Source organism: Myotis nattereri, assembly GCF_964212035.1.
Source record: "Myotis nattereri genome assembly, chromosome: 1".
Lineage (NCBI taxonomy): Eukaryota > Metazoa > Chordata > Mammalia > Chiroptera > Vespertilionidae > Myotis > Myotis nattereri.
This window is the reverse complement of record NC_138075.1, coordinates 138734856-138748881: the sequence shown is the minus strand read 5'-3', so window position 1 is coordinate 138748881 and position 14026 is coordinate 138734856.

Sequence of the window (14026 nt, the reverse complement as noted above, 5' to 3'; positions counted from 1 at the left end):
ACAATCTCTTATATGTTTAGCTTGGTCCCTGTCTACATGGGAAAGTCCAGAAAAGTCAGCTTTAGGTTTCTCTGAGGAATAGGTTACTAGTAAATAGTAAGAAATGAAACTAATGTTTTCCACTTGGAAAGTTTTGGCCACATAAACAGGAGGGCATCTGATACATGAGAGACACTGATCTGTAAGGTCATATGCCTGGGGCACATTAATAAAGCTGCGGCATTTGAATGCAGACAGAACTGAGTTGGAATCTTAATTCATAGGAAGTAAATTAAGCCAATTATTTTACTTTCCTTACCTTCAATTTTCTCAAAACTCAAACAAGGACATTAAGAGCAACTTTAGACATTTGAACAAACTGCCATGCCTCCTCGTAGCTGTCAGCCGTTGCCTTGTTTATTTTGCCTGTAACAACCTTTCCCCCAACTTTTCTGGTGATTCCTCCTATTGCCTTCTGCGTTAGTCTAGAGCTAGAATCTAAGTGGTTCTCAACCTTCCTAATGCCGCGACCCTTTAATACAGTTCCTCATGTTGTGGTGACCCCCAACCATAAAATTATTTTCGTTGCTACTTCATAACTGTAATTTTGCTACTGTTATGAATCATAATGTAAATATCCTATATGCAGGATGTATTTTCAGGGGTCACGGCCCATAGGTTGAGAACTACTGAACCTTGGCTGCACATTAGAATCACCTGGGAATCTTTTTAAAATCCTGATTTCTGGGCCTCATCCTCTGAAAATTCTGTTTCTTTGTTATGGGGTGAGGCCACAACATTAGTAACAAAAAACCCAGAATTTCCAGAGGATAAGGCCCAGAAATCAGGATTTTAAAAAGATTCCCAGGTGATTCTAATGTGCAGCCAAGGTTGAGAACCACTGGTCTAGATGCTCTTGCCTCTTCTAAGCAGGCCATTCTGCTTCCCCAGGACAGGATCAGGTTCCAGGGGTCACCCAGGTGCTTCTTGAATTCCTGCCTTCACAGTAGGTAGAAACTTTCACATTAATAGTAACATCCTGTTTACGTGCTCCTCTCTCAACTGCAAGTTTATAAAGAGCAAGGGCAGCTTCGTTTATCATGGACATCCCAGCACTAGGAAAGTGACTGGCATAGCAAAATGAATATTTATGAAATCATTCATTTAATAAGTATTTATGCCTACTATATGTTAGGCCTCATTTTAGACCCTGAAAATATAACAGTAAAGAAAAAAAATCTGAACCCTCTTGTATCATATTCTTATAAGAGAAAAAAGACAATAAACCAATAAGTAAAATATACAGTAGGTCAGATGGTGATACACTGTTTCCAACCACATCCCATCCCTATCCCCAACCAAAAGCCACCTCCATCTCTATCTTTTTCCATGTCCTTGGGCCCAACCTCAGCCCCATTGGGCCTCTAATCCTCCCCATTTTCATCTACAATATTTCATACTGAAATTCACTTCTGTCACTATCCCCAATTACTGAATTAATAAATGAATGAATAATAGAATAGCTTTGAGGCCTGGCTCGCGTGGCTCAGTGGTTGAGCCTCAAGCTAGGAATCAGGAGGTCATGGTTCAATTCCCCGTCAGGACCCAGATGCAGGCTCAATTCCCAGTAGGGGGCATGCAGGAGACAGCTGATCAGTGATTCTCTGTCATCACTGATGTTTCTATCTCTCTTGTCCTTTCTCTCTGAAATCAATTTTGGTGTCCCAAAATTCACGCAAGAAGTAATTTTGATAGAAAACACAGGTTTATAATTAAAAATTGTAAATTTTTTATTGATTTAAAAAGTATACAGTATAAGGTTATGTATGGAATAGCATATCGGGTAAATGGCCTCCACGGCTTTGCTGGCACATACACACTCTTTTGTTGAAATTTTCCGTGACTGTTTTGCATAAATGTGGCTGAATTTCATTGATGCAGTGCTCAATTTCCTCCTTCAAGGCATGGGTGGTTGTGGGCTTGTTGGCATAAACCTTAGACCTCAAAAAACCCCAAAGAAAAAAGTCCAAGGGCATTAAATCGCATGATCTGGGCGGCCAATTCTGATCACCAAAACAGGAAATTACACGACCAGGAAATGACTCGTGCCATAATTGAATTGTTTCTCGGGCTGTATGGCATGTGGCACTGTCTTGTTGAAACCACATGTTGTCCATATCCATATCTTGCAATTTAGGCACAAAAAAATGGATTATCACGTTGAGATAGTGAGCACCATTAACTGTTATTGCCTGAGCAGCCGCATTTTCAAAGAAGAATGGTCCAATGATGCCTCCAGCCCCAAATCCGCACCAAACAGTGACATGTTGTGGATACATTTGTTTCTCAAAAATCACTTGTGGGTTTTTCTGAACCCCAAATGCGACAATTTTGTTGATTAATCAAGCCATCAAGATGAAAATGAGCTTTGTCGCTGAAGATGATTTTGTTCGAAAAATCAGCATCCACTTGTTGTTCCATAATCCATTTGCGTATGTGCCAGCAAAGCCATGGAGGCCATTTATCCGATATGCTATTCCATACATAACCCTATACTGTATACTTTATGAATCAATAAAAAATTTACAATTTTTAATTATAAACCTGTGTTTTCTATCAAAATTACTTCTTGCATGAATTTTGGGACATATATATATATGACATATATTTTGCATGAATTTTGGGACATATATATATGAGAGAGAGAGAGAGTTACTTTGTGTGTTATTTGAGATATTGCCAGTAAAGGCCCTAACACAGGCCTGGCCCAATTACATGCTCAATAAATTATTCTTTCACCCCATTCTCTCTGTGATTGAGTCTTGTCATTTACTTCTTTAAAACTCAGTGGATCAGAAATAATGAGATATAAAGCTAACACTTTGAAAACATACAAGAAAAAATGTTAAAATACTCCAATATTCAGCATTTGAACTGTATCATAGCTGCTATCTTCACTTAAAGCATTTATAGAATTTTCATAGCACTTCAACATATTGATTGCCAAAAAATCCTGGTAATCTTATAAGAAAAAAGTCTTGCCCTGACTGGTTTGGCTCAGTGGATAGAGCGTCAGCCTACAGACTGAAGGGTCCCGGGTTCGATTCTAGTCAAGGGCATGTACCTTGGTTGCGGGTACATCCTGAGTAGGAGGTGAGCAGGAGGCAACTGATCGATGTTTCTCTCTCATCGATGTTTCTAACTCTCTATCCCTCTCTTTTCCTCTCTGTAAAAAATCAATAAAATGTAGTTTTAAAAAAAAGAAAAACGTCTTAAACTTTATAGACAGTGGCTGGATCATTGCTTCAGTTGCAACTATTATATAATCACTATTTGCTTGATAGTCAATACAGTTGGTACAGGGTCATTCAGGGTTGGAGAGTTAGAGGGAACAGGGTCTTGGTTTAAATTTCTGCTCTGCCATACTAACCCTAGAAGATTACAATTTCCTTAATGCCTCTCATTTGATTTATTAATCTATATGATTGAAATAATTAAATCATGAACCTCCCATGGGTTTCTTTGGGGTTTTTTTTACTAATAGAAACTGAAGAGAGCGCCAATGAGTTAAACTATGTAAAAGCCTTAGAAGAGTGCCTTAAACATAGGAGATGTTCGGTAAATGTTAGCTCTTATAATTCTACTTCAAGATTGCCATGCTCTCCCACACTATGCACTTCATAATTCAACTATTAATGGTTTAGAATACTAGATCATTTTAATTATGAAGTCATAATATTCTCATTTTGATATTTCTCAATTACTTTATATGTACAAAATTGAACACTTTCTGTTTAAAATAAAAAATTTCATTCAGAGTACTTGTACTATCCTGATTAGTAGAATTACTTTTTTCAAAATGAGTCTTTTCTTAAACAATATAAAGATTAAATCTTAAAAAGGTAAAAAAGAAATGTTGATATCAACTTTTCTGGTAAATGAAATCTATAGCTGCAATTTATTTGGGGTATCTGGATTTAAGGCATCTGTAATGTTTATTCTGTACAAATATAAGTAATCATTGTCAGAGAAACAAATTCTCACTATGGATACATGTCATCCAATCTTATGTATTTCTACAAATTAAATAACATAACTCTGAGAAGTAACAAAACCACTGGAAGTGTAAATATATATGAATCAACAAAAACATAATTAGACTTACAAATTTCATCATACAGACATCTCATAACTAAGGATATACAGAAGAAGCCATGTGGAGACCAGTAGGAAGAGAGGAGACTCCAAACAGGATGGTCCCACACCCACATATGCAATGGACCCCAGCCCTACACAATGCGCCCTAGCCCAGGGTTCCAGTGCCAGGAAGCTAAGTCCTCATAACTTCTGGCTGTGAAAAACAGCTGGTATTGTGGATGAGTGATATGGAGGGCTTCTGGAGTCCCAGGTGTTCCTCTTAAAGGGCCATGCACAGTTTTATTCATACTCACTTTCTCTGAGTTCCAGCACCTGGAGAGCAGCTGGAAAGGCACCAGGAACATACAGGAAGGAAATGAATAGTCCGGCTTCAGAACAAAGGCTGGAGGGGCAACTTTCTCCCATACAAAAGTGCTAACAGAGGCCATTGTTCCTTGGGTGAGCCCTCCCCCACAGAGCTGGCAGTGGGCACCATATCTGAGTCTCCACTAACCTGGCTAACACTGTTAACCTAGCCCTGGCGGTGCCCTGAGACCCTGCCTCACCCAACTTGCAGGCCTATCCAAGCTGTTTCCAGTGGCTTTTCCAACAAACAGCCTGTCTTGGCTCATGCTTCAGACTTTCTAAAATCTCTCATACAAGCAGAATCTGGGCCTTGGTATGCCCCATACATTTTGCTAAAAGCACAAAGCCTTGCATAGCAGCAGCTTGCTAGGGTTTGCAGCTTGACCTCTCCCAGGAACCTCCTAGTCCAGACAAGTAGCATCCATCTTCAGATTACTTTGTAGCTTATTCAAGCTGGTCCTGTACAGAGCACAAGTGGCAGGTGATCTTGGCCTGTACCTCCTGTGAGGCTCCAGAGCCACCACACACAGTGGACAACTTCAGACTGTGAGGAAGAATTAACCTATTAGGTCCACCATCAATACACTCAAGAGGTGGACCCAGAAGGCACCAGAGCCCCACTGAAGTGAGTGAGTTCTGCTCTATTCAGTTGGCCCTACAAAGAAGATCCTCCATGGAAGTCAATGCCAATCTTTGCAGCCAATCTGCCTGAGGGTAAATCCCTCCTATTTACCTACCAGGAGAAATCAGGGTTCAACTAGAACAGGAGGGTGCACACAGTCCACATGGGGGGTTGTACCTGGAGCCCCCAGCTCAAGTGACCAGAGAGGCTGTGCCACTGGGCCCTACAGGACACCTACTACACAAGGCCACTCTACCAAGACCAGGAGATATAGCAACTCTATCTGATACATATAAATAGTAACACAGCAAAAAAGAGGAAGCAAAGAAACATTGTCCTAGATGAAAGAACAGAACAAAACATCAATAAAAGAATTAAATAAAATGGAGAAAAACAATCTACAAAATGTAGAGTTTAAAATATTTATTATAAGGATGCTCATGAAGTTAAGGGAAAAGTCGATAAACTTTCTGAGAACTTCAATAAAAAACATAACAATTATTAAGAAAAAGGAGATAGAAAACATAAAAAAGGAGCTGCCAGAAATGAAGAATAAACAAACTGAAATGAAGAATACATTACAGGGAATCAACAGTGGAGTAGATGAAGCAGAGGATCAAAACAGCAATTTGGAAGATAAGGAAACATAAAACACCCAATCAGGACAGCAAAAAGAAAAAATAATTTACAAATTGAGGACAGTATAAGAGCATCTGGGACAACTTCAAGTATACTAACTTTCGCATCATGGGGATGCCAGAAGGAGAAGAGAGAAAGTTCCTATATGTCCCTCTGCAGTCATGTCTCACCTCACTCCCTAGGCAGCCATTGCTCTAATTTCCATACCACAAGTTAGTCTGCTCTTTTTGAACTTCATATTAATGGATTAGTGTACTAATGAGCCTGTTTTGTCTATCTTCTTTTGCTTAATGGTTTTAAAATTCATACAAGTGGTTGCAGGTACCAGTATTTTATTTTTTAATTGCTGAGTTATGTTCCATTGTATGAACATATCATAATTTATCTATGCACTCTCCTATTGATGAAAATTACATTATTTGGAGATATTATAAATAAAGCTGTTATGAAGATTCTTGTAAAAAAGTTTTCTGTGAACATATATTTTATTTTTCTTGGTTAAATACTTAAAGTAAACTTTGGGTTATATAGTAGATGTATGTTTAACTTTATAAGAAACTTCCCAACTCTTCTCCAATATGTATCATTATCAGTAATGCATGACAAGTCCAATATCTCCAAGAGCTGGTGTCACATCTTTTGAAGTTTATCCATTCTAGTTGGTGTAAAGTGATATCTTATTGTGGAACTCTTTAGCATTACCATGATGACCAAGGATGTTGATCACTTTTATGTGTGTTTATTGGACATTTGTACATCTTCTTTGATAAAGTATGTGTTCAAATCTTTCCCAACATTTTAATTGGATTTTGTCTTTTTTATTGATGTAAATTTTGTCTACAACATTATATAAGTCTCAGGTATAAAGCATTGTAATAATTTTTGCATTTTAATAATTATTTTGTGGAGAAACCAAGATGGCGGCATAGGTAAACACTGGGAATTGCTGCCTCGCACAACCACTTCAAAAATACAACTAAAAGACAAAACGGACATCACCCAGAACCACAGGAAGGCTGGCTGAGTGGAAATTCTACAACTAGAAGGAAAAGAGAAAAGCACACTGGGACGCAGAGGAGGTGCAGAAGTAAAGTACAGAGGTACGCAGAAAGGGCTGACAACTGAGGACACGGTTGTCTTTTTCAATCAGGAGGGAGACAAAAGCTCTGGACTGCTCTGAACTCCAGTTCCAGGAGAGTCTCTGGGGACATACGGGAGAAACTGGACTGTCTGGCATCAGGCAGAACTCGAGGGTGGCTTTCTCTCAGAGGTGCTTGCAGCAATTACCAGGACACTGAAACACGGGGCCTCTTAGGGCAGGGCTGAGGATCAGCCATACCTGTTTGCTTTGCCCTGTTGATTCCCTGAAACCTGCCCCACCCAAGCTGTGCACAGAGGCTTTTGCATATGAATGGTCTGGCCCTTTGCAATCTAAAATTACCTAACGAACTGCAGCTGGGTCAGAGAGACCCAGAACATCCAAAAGAAGGCCCAAGACCCCACAGAAGCTTGCATTGCTTCACAGCTGAGCCTCATCTGGGCACCTCCAAACCCCAAACAAAGAAGAGGAATCTGCAGATCTCTCCATAGCTCCTGCTGGGTAGCCTCAGGCAGAGGCTAAATTAGCATCTCCTTAGAAATCCAAGAGCCAGTGTACCCAGTGGTCAGAGTGGGACCATCCAGATCACAACCCCTCAGATCCATAAGGGACACATTCGGGGGCAGACTCAGTGAGCCTCAAAGCCCCATTGAAGCAAATCTTGCCCCTAAGGGTGTCTCCAGCACAGAAGTTCTCCCACTGCAGACACAGCTGATTCTCACAGCCAATTGGCCTGGAGGTAAATTCCTCCCGGTGATACCTACAACAATCAAGGCTTAACTACAACAAGACTGTGCACAAAGCCCACAAAGGGGTGCACCAAGAGTATCCACCTCAGGTAATTGGGGAGGCTGAGCCACTGGGCCCTATAGGACACCTAGCACACAAAGCCACTCTATCAACACAGGGAAGCATAAAAAACGTGGAGACAAAGAAACAGATCACAAATGACAGAAATGGAGGAAAGCAAACTACTGGATATAGAGTTCAAAACCATGGTTATAAGGTTTTTTAAGAATTTTCTAGCTGAAACCGGTTTGGCTCAGTGGATAGAGCGTCAGCCTGTGGACTGAAAGGTCCCAGGTTCGATTCCGGTCAAGGGCATATACCTGGGTTGTGGGCACATCCCCAGTGGGGGATGTGCAGGAGGCAGCTGATCGATGTTTCTCTCTCATCGATGTTTCTAACTCTCTATCTCTCTCCCTTCCTCTCTGTAAAAAATCAATAAAATATATTTAAAAATAAATAAATAAATAAATAAATAAATAAAATAATTTTCTAGAAACCGCCAACAAATTTAGTGAGACCCTCAATAAATCTAGTGAGACCCTCTAGGTTATGAAAAAGGACCAACTAGAAATTAAGCATACACTGACTGAAATAAAGAATATTATACAGAGATCCAACAGCAGACTAGAGGATCCCAAGAATCAAGTCAAAGATTTGAAATATGAAGAAGCAAAAAACACACAACTAGAAAAACAAAAAGAAAAAAGAATCCAAAAATATGAAGATAGTGTAAGGAGCCTCTGGGACAACTTCAAGTGTACCAACATCTGAATTATAGGGGTGCCAGAAGAAGAGAGGGAGAGAGAGAGCAAGATATTAAAAACCTATTTGAAGAAATAATGACAGAAAACTTGCCCTACCTGGTGAAAGAAATAGACTTACAAGTCCAGGAAGCACAGAGAACCCCAAACAAAAGGAATCCAAAGAGGACCACACCAAGACACATCATAATTAAAATGCCAAGAGCAAAAGACAAAGAGAGAATCTTAAAAGCAGCAAGAGAAAAACAGTCAGTTACCTACAAGGGAGTACCCATACGACTCTCAGCTGATTTCTCAATAGAAACTATGCAGGCCAGAAGGGAGTGGCAAGAAATATTCAAATATACAAATTATGAACAACAAATACACATCTATCAACAAGTGAATCTAAAAATCAAGTAAATAAATAATCGCATGAACAGAATAAACTGGTGACTATAACAGAATCAGGGGCATAGAGAGGGAGTGGACTGACTATTCTCGGGGGGGAAAGGGGTGTGTGGGTGTGGGAAGAGACTGGACAAAAATCGTACACCTATGGATGAGGACAGTGGGGGCGGAGGGAGGCGATAAGGGCAGAGGGTGGGGTGGGAACTGAGTGGAGAGAAGCTATGGGGGGAAAAAAAGAGGAACAACTGTAATAATCTGAACAATTAAGATTTAATAAAAATTTAAAAAGATAATTATTTTGTGGAGTTTTTTACATATTGTGAATTTTACCAGGTTGAGTACTATATATATTTACCACATATACATGCATATATATGTAGAAGCTTTATTTTGGGACATAGTTTTGGAAACAGTTTGATTCTTTCCAGGCTTGCATTTAAGATTATCTAGTGTGATCAAAGCAGACTTTAATCTAGGGTTGATGTTCCCACTACTGAAGCAATACCTACCTGAACATTCTAATGCCCCAATGTATTATGAGATATTCCCACTCTGCCAGGTGGAAACACAAAGTATTCCAATGCTGATGTAAGCTCTGATGAAATTTTTGCTTGCTCTTTTGGAGTGGTTTATTCTCCAACCTTAGGAAGTTTCTTCACACACATGTACTGAATGCATTCAACAGAAGACTTGGGAAAGATCTTTTTCAGATCTCCAGTTCTCTCTCTCTTCTCTCTCTCTCTCTCTCTCTCTCTCTCTCTCTCTCTCTCTCTCTCATAGCTCTCCCCTCTCCAATACTCTGCCCTATACACAAGACCCCCTTGGCTGCATTGAACCCCCAACTCTATCTTCTCAACTCAATATGTCTGTGGGCTTTACCTGGGTTTCTGTCCCTTATCCTGGAGTCTGGAAACTCACTCTAGGATATAAACTGGAGCAATGATAGGGCTCATCTCATTTGTTTCCTGTCTCTCAGGAATCACTGTCTTACATCGTTTGCTGCTCAATACCTGAAAACATTGTTTCTTGTATTTTCCCCAGTTTTTTAGTTGTTTCAGGAACACATAAAAGAAGCAAACCTGAGACCTGTTTCTCCAAAATGGCCTGAAGCAGAAATTCCTACTATTTTTAAGATGCCAGATTAAGCAAGGTGCTATAGGGAAGCAAAGAAGGGACTAATTGGCTGGTCGATAAATCTTTCCGTCAGCAATCTTTTATAACCTAGCTTTTTTTTTTTTAAAGCAGCATATAAAACCTTGGTTAGTGGGGCTCAGAGAGGCACAGATTCTGGTGAGCAGAATTGAGGCACCATTGCTTAATGCATAATGGTAAAGAGAATGGAATCTTGAAAGAGGTTACATATAAGTCAGGTCAGCCACAGTGAGTTGGGAGGGCAGGTTCTAGGAATGAGTCCCAGAAAACCAGGAGAAGGCTGATGGTCAATGTGCCACAGAGAAGCCATGTAGGGGGAGCATTTGTTTGGTTGAGCAGAGTATTATCTAACCCAGGAGTCTCCGAAAGCCATTTTTTTATTCCTAGTAGGTACTCTCCCCCACTCCCTTCTGAACACTTCCATCCCTATGATGACATCATAGGTAACTAGCTTTGGGGCTATGATTACTTAACAACAACAACAACAACAAAATCAAATGGAAGAGAATTCAACTGAAGCTGTATTATCATGGTGCAGTACAGCATGACTGCTCTATGTGTGTTTGTTTCCTAGGGCTGCCATAACAAATCACCACTCACTGGGTTGCTTAAAACAACAGGAAACATTTCTCTGGAGTCTAGAAGCCTGAAATCCAGTTGTTAACAGAGCTGTACTCCCTTTGAAGGCTCTAGGGAAGGATCCTCCCTTGACTCCTCCTAGGTTCTGATGGCTGCTGGCAATTCTTGTTGTTCCATGGCTTGTGGCTACATACTCCAATCTCTGCCCATTGTCACATAGCCTTCTTCTTCCCTGTGTGTATCCTCTGTGTCCACATATCCCTTGCTTTTTCTTATAAAGACACCATTCATTGAACTTAGGGGCCACTTTGTTCCCATATGACTTCATCTTAACTTGATCGCATCTACAAATACCTTATTTCTAAATGAGATCAAATTCACAGGTACCAGGGTTAAGACATGAACATGTCTTTTAAGGGGACACAATTTAATGCACCACAAGTAGTGTGCCAGATATCTTCGTTTGATCCCCAATCTATAATCCATCCTTCTCTGCTATTCCCTCAGTCACTGACCTCTATGGGCTATATCAATGGACTCCTGTGACCTCTGGCTTCTAGTTGGTTTCAGTGAATGGGGAGCCCCAGGAGGAATTGAAGGGACAGAGAAGAGTGGGCACAAGGGTTGGTCACCTAGCAAAGATCATGGCCTGCCTCCCAGGAGCCCTAGTTCAAAGCAGAACATTTGTCTAAGAAACTGATTCAGGCTTCATATGAAGACAGTGTTGCCTTTTAAGGCTTTTCAAATGATATCCTTTACTCTGAGATTCTATCATCAGCTTTTCCTTCAGAGTGTCATTAAACAGCTTACAAGGAAGATATAAACACAGAATATGTGCCAAAGACTCCTGCTCTATAGTGTTCAGCAAAGGATATGCTGATTTTATTACAGAATAAGTAAAGGAAGTAAAGTAATAGCAATCATAAGCAGTTTTGAAATGCTAATACAATGTCTCTACAGCACTTGCATTATAAACCGCCTGTAGTTCTAGCTAATCCACTAATTGTTTCTAGAGGTTCTTATGAAATTCAATTCACCTGTCAAAGTAACTACCAAAAAACAAAGGAATTACTTACAAATGGTCCTAATTTTGCTTTAATATTTATTAATTATTTTAAGCAACTTTTTTCATTTATTTATTTTTGCTTCATCATTATCACAAGTATTAAAGAGATGCATTTTGATGTAAAACAGGTTCTGTTATAGTCTGAAAACCAGATAGTAGTGGTTAATACTATCTATTAGGCTACTTAAAAAAAAAAAAAAAAAAAATCCTCACCAGCAGATGTGTTTTTTTGTTGTTGTTGTTGTTGTTGCTGTTTTTTTTTTTTTTATTGATTTGAGAGAGAGAGAGAAAAACATTGATATGAGAAAGAAACATCCTCATATTGATCGGCTGCCTCCTGTACATGATCCAACCAGGGATTGAACCCACAACCCAGGCATGTGCACTGATCAGGAATGGAAATTCTCCATGAAAATAAGATTTAATGGTGTCTGAGGAAGTTCTCTGTGTATAAAATTTTATAGTTATTCCACACTCCCCAGGTATAAGTTTTTTATTAAAAAAATAATGTTGACATTATTGCAGGAGTCCCCTTCCCCCTCCCTTTACCCACCTCCACCTTCCCTCACCTCCCCCTTACTTGGCCTTTACTTCAAAGTAGAGTGTTAGATTCCTGAGTGATGATGGATTATATTACTCAAGTGTCTTTGAAGAGCTAATGTTTCCAAGATTCTCCAGTTGCACTTTAAAGACTAGAAGAATCTGGCTGAATTTATATACTTTGTCTAGCAACTGTGAGACCATCAACAACCAGTTGAATGAATGAATATTGTATGGAGTAATGAGAGCTCTACTGTCATCAATTCAGTTTTGACTGTACAAGTTACACATTTGACTTTTCTCACAAGGTGGGAGGAATATTGTCCACTTGCCCTTACTGAATGCACTCTTATTCTTCTGCACTTTATCTGTGATCAGGAAATTGACTCTTTAGGACTATTGTAAAGGCTCTCTTGCACCCTAGCTTCCGGTTATCTTCATCCAATAGGAGGAAGAAGTGGCAGGAGATGGAGGTGGGAGAAGGGAGAAGCCAAGGTGTTTATTCTCTTGATCCTCCCTGCTGGGCTGCTGTGGTTTTCTTCTACCAACAGCTATAGCTCTTGCCATGTCTTCTCCATTCAGCTCTCTCTCTCGAATCCAATAACTAGACTCCCCTTTCCTTTTCAGGCAGAGAGGTGATGGCAGCCCCCTGAAGCCACTAGCTGTGGAGGACTGCATGATATTTCTCTGTGTTCCTTGAAACCCTGCCCACACCCTTGCAAACAGCCTCTTTGGAAAATTCTCGATTATTCAGCTTGAGTGAATCATCTGTTTCCTGCCAGGATGGATACACAAGTTCTAAGAAGTTGAAGATATGCCATATATTAAAATAAAACATGGGAATATATATCTAACACCACCAATGAGAAAGAAAAATGGTGCTGATTAGTTGCAGGTGAGTTAACACTTTAAGGGCAATTCTGATAAGATTACTTACACTTGAACAGGGATAAGTCACCCACTAATAATTATCATGAGATTTTTGTCAGGCACTGGGCAGGGCACAACCAAATTCTAAGACATAATTCCTGTCTTAGTAAGTTTACAGTATAGTTGGTGGTCTAGGTAAGTGTTAGGTGGAGTATCCTTGACACAGTAAATCTTCTTTCTCTTGGTATCTCTAGGTACAGGGGTTAAATCAAGAGCATAGCTGATGGGGGACAAACCTAGGATTGTCTAGATCAGTGGTTCTCAACCTGTGGGTCTCGACCCCTTTGGGGGTTGAACGACCCTTTCACAGGGGTCGCCTAAGACCATCGGAAAACACATATATAATTACATATTGTTTTTGTGATTAATCACTATGCTTTAATTATGTTCAATTTGTAACAATGAAATTGGGGGTCACCACAACATGAAGAACTGTATTAAAGGGTCGTGGCATTAGGAAGGTTGAGAACCATTGGTCCAGATTAAAATCCTAGCTTTGGCATTGATTGGTTATGTGTCCAAGGGCAAGTTACTCCTTTCCTCTGGGACTCTGTTTATCTATAAAACATAAATGCTAATACCATCCAGGGGTGTTACCGAAAATACTCAAGGCATCCAAGTAAAGTACTTAACATGGTGCTTAACTCTTAGAAAATGTTCTATAAATGCTAGTTGTTGCTGTAAGTGATACTTGAGAGAGTCAGACAGGGTTGGTTAGCTCACAGCCTAGAAACAGGGAGTGTAGAAAAGTATAGAAAAGCACTTAATATAGTGTTCTGCTGTTACATTCTATATGACAAAAATATTCCCATCAGACTTCAGATGTTATGTATTTTTTAATTTTGAAAAAGACAATGAGGTATTTGAACTAAAAGTTCCATATAATTTTGTATCCATCAGAAGACAAAAGTTAGGGACACATCTGAGGAAAGACAGGGTCAATGTGAAAGGGCCACCTATGGTTGTGAAACACACAA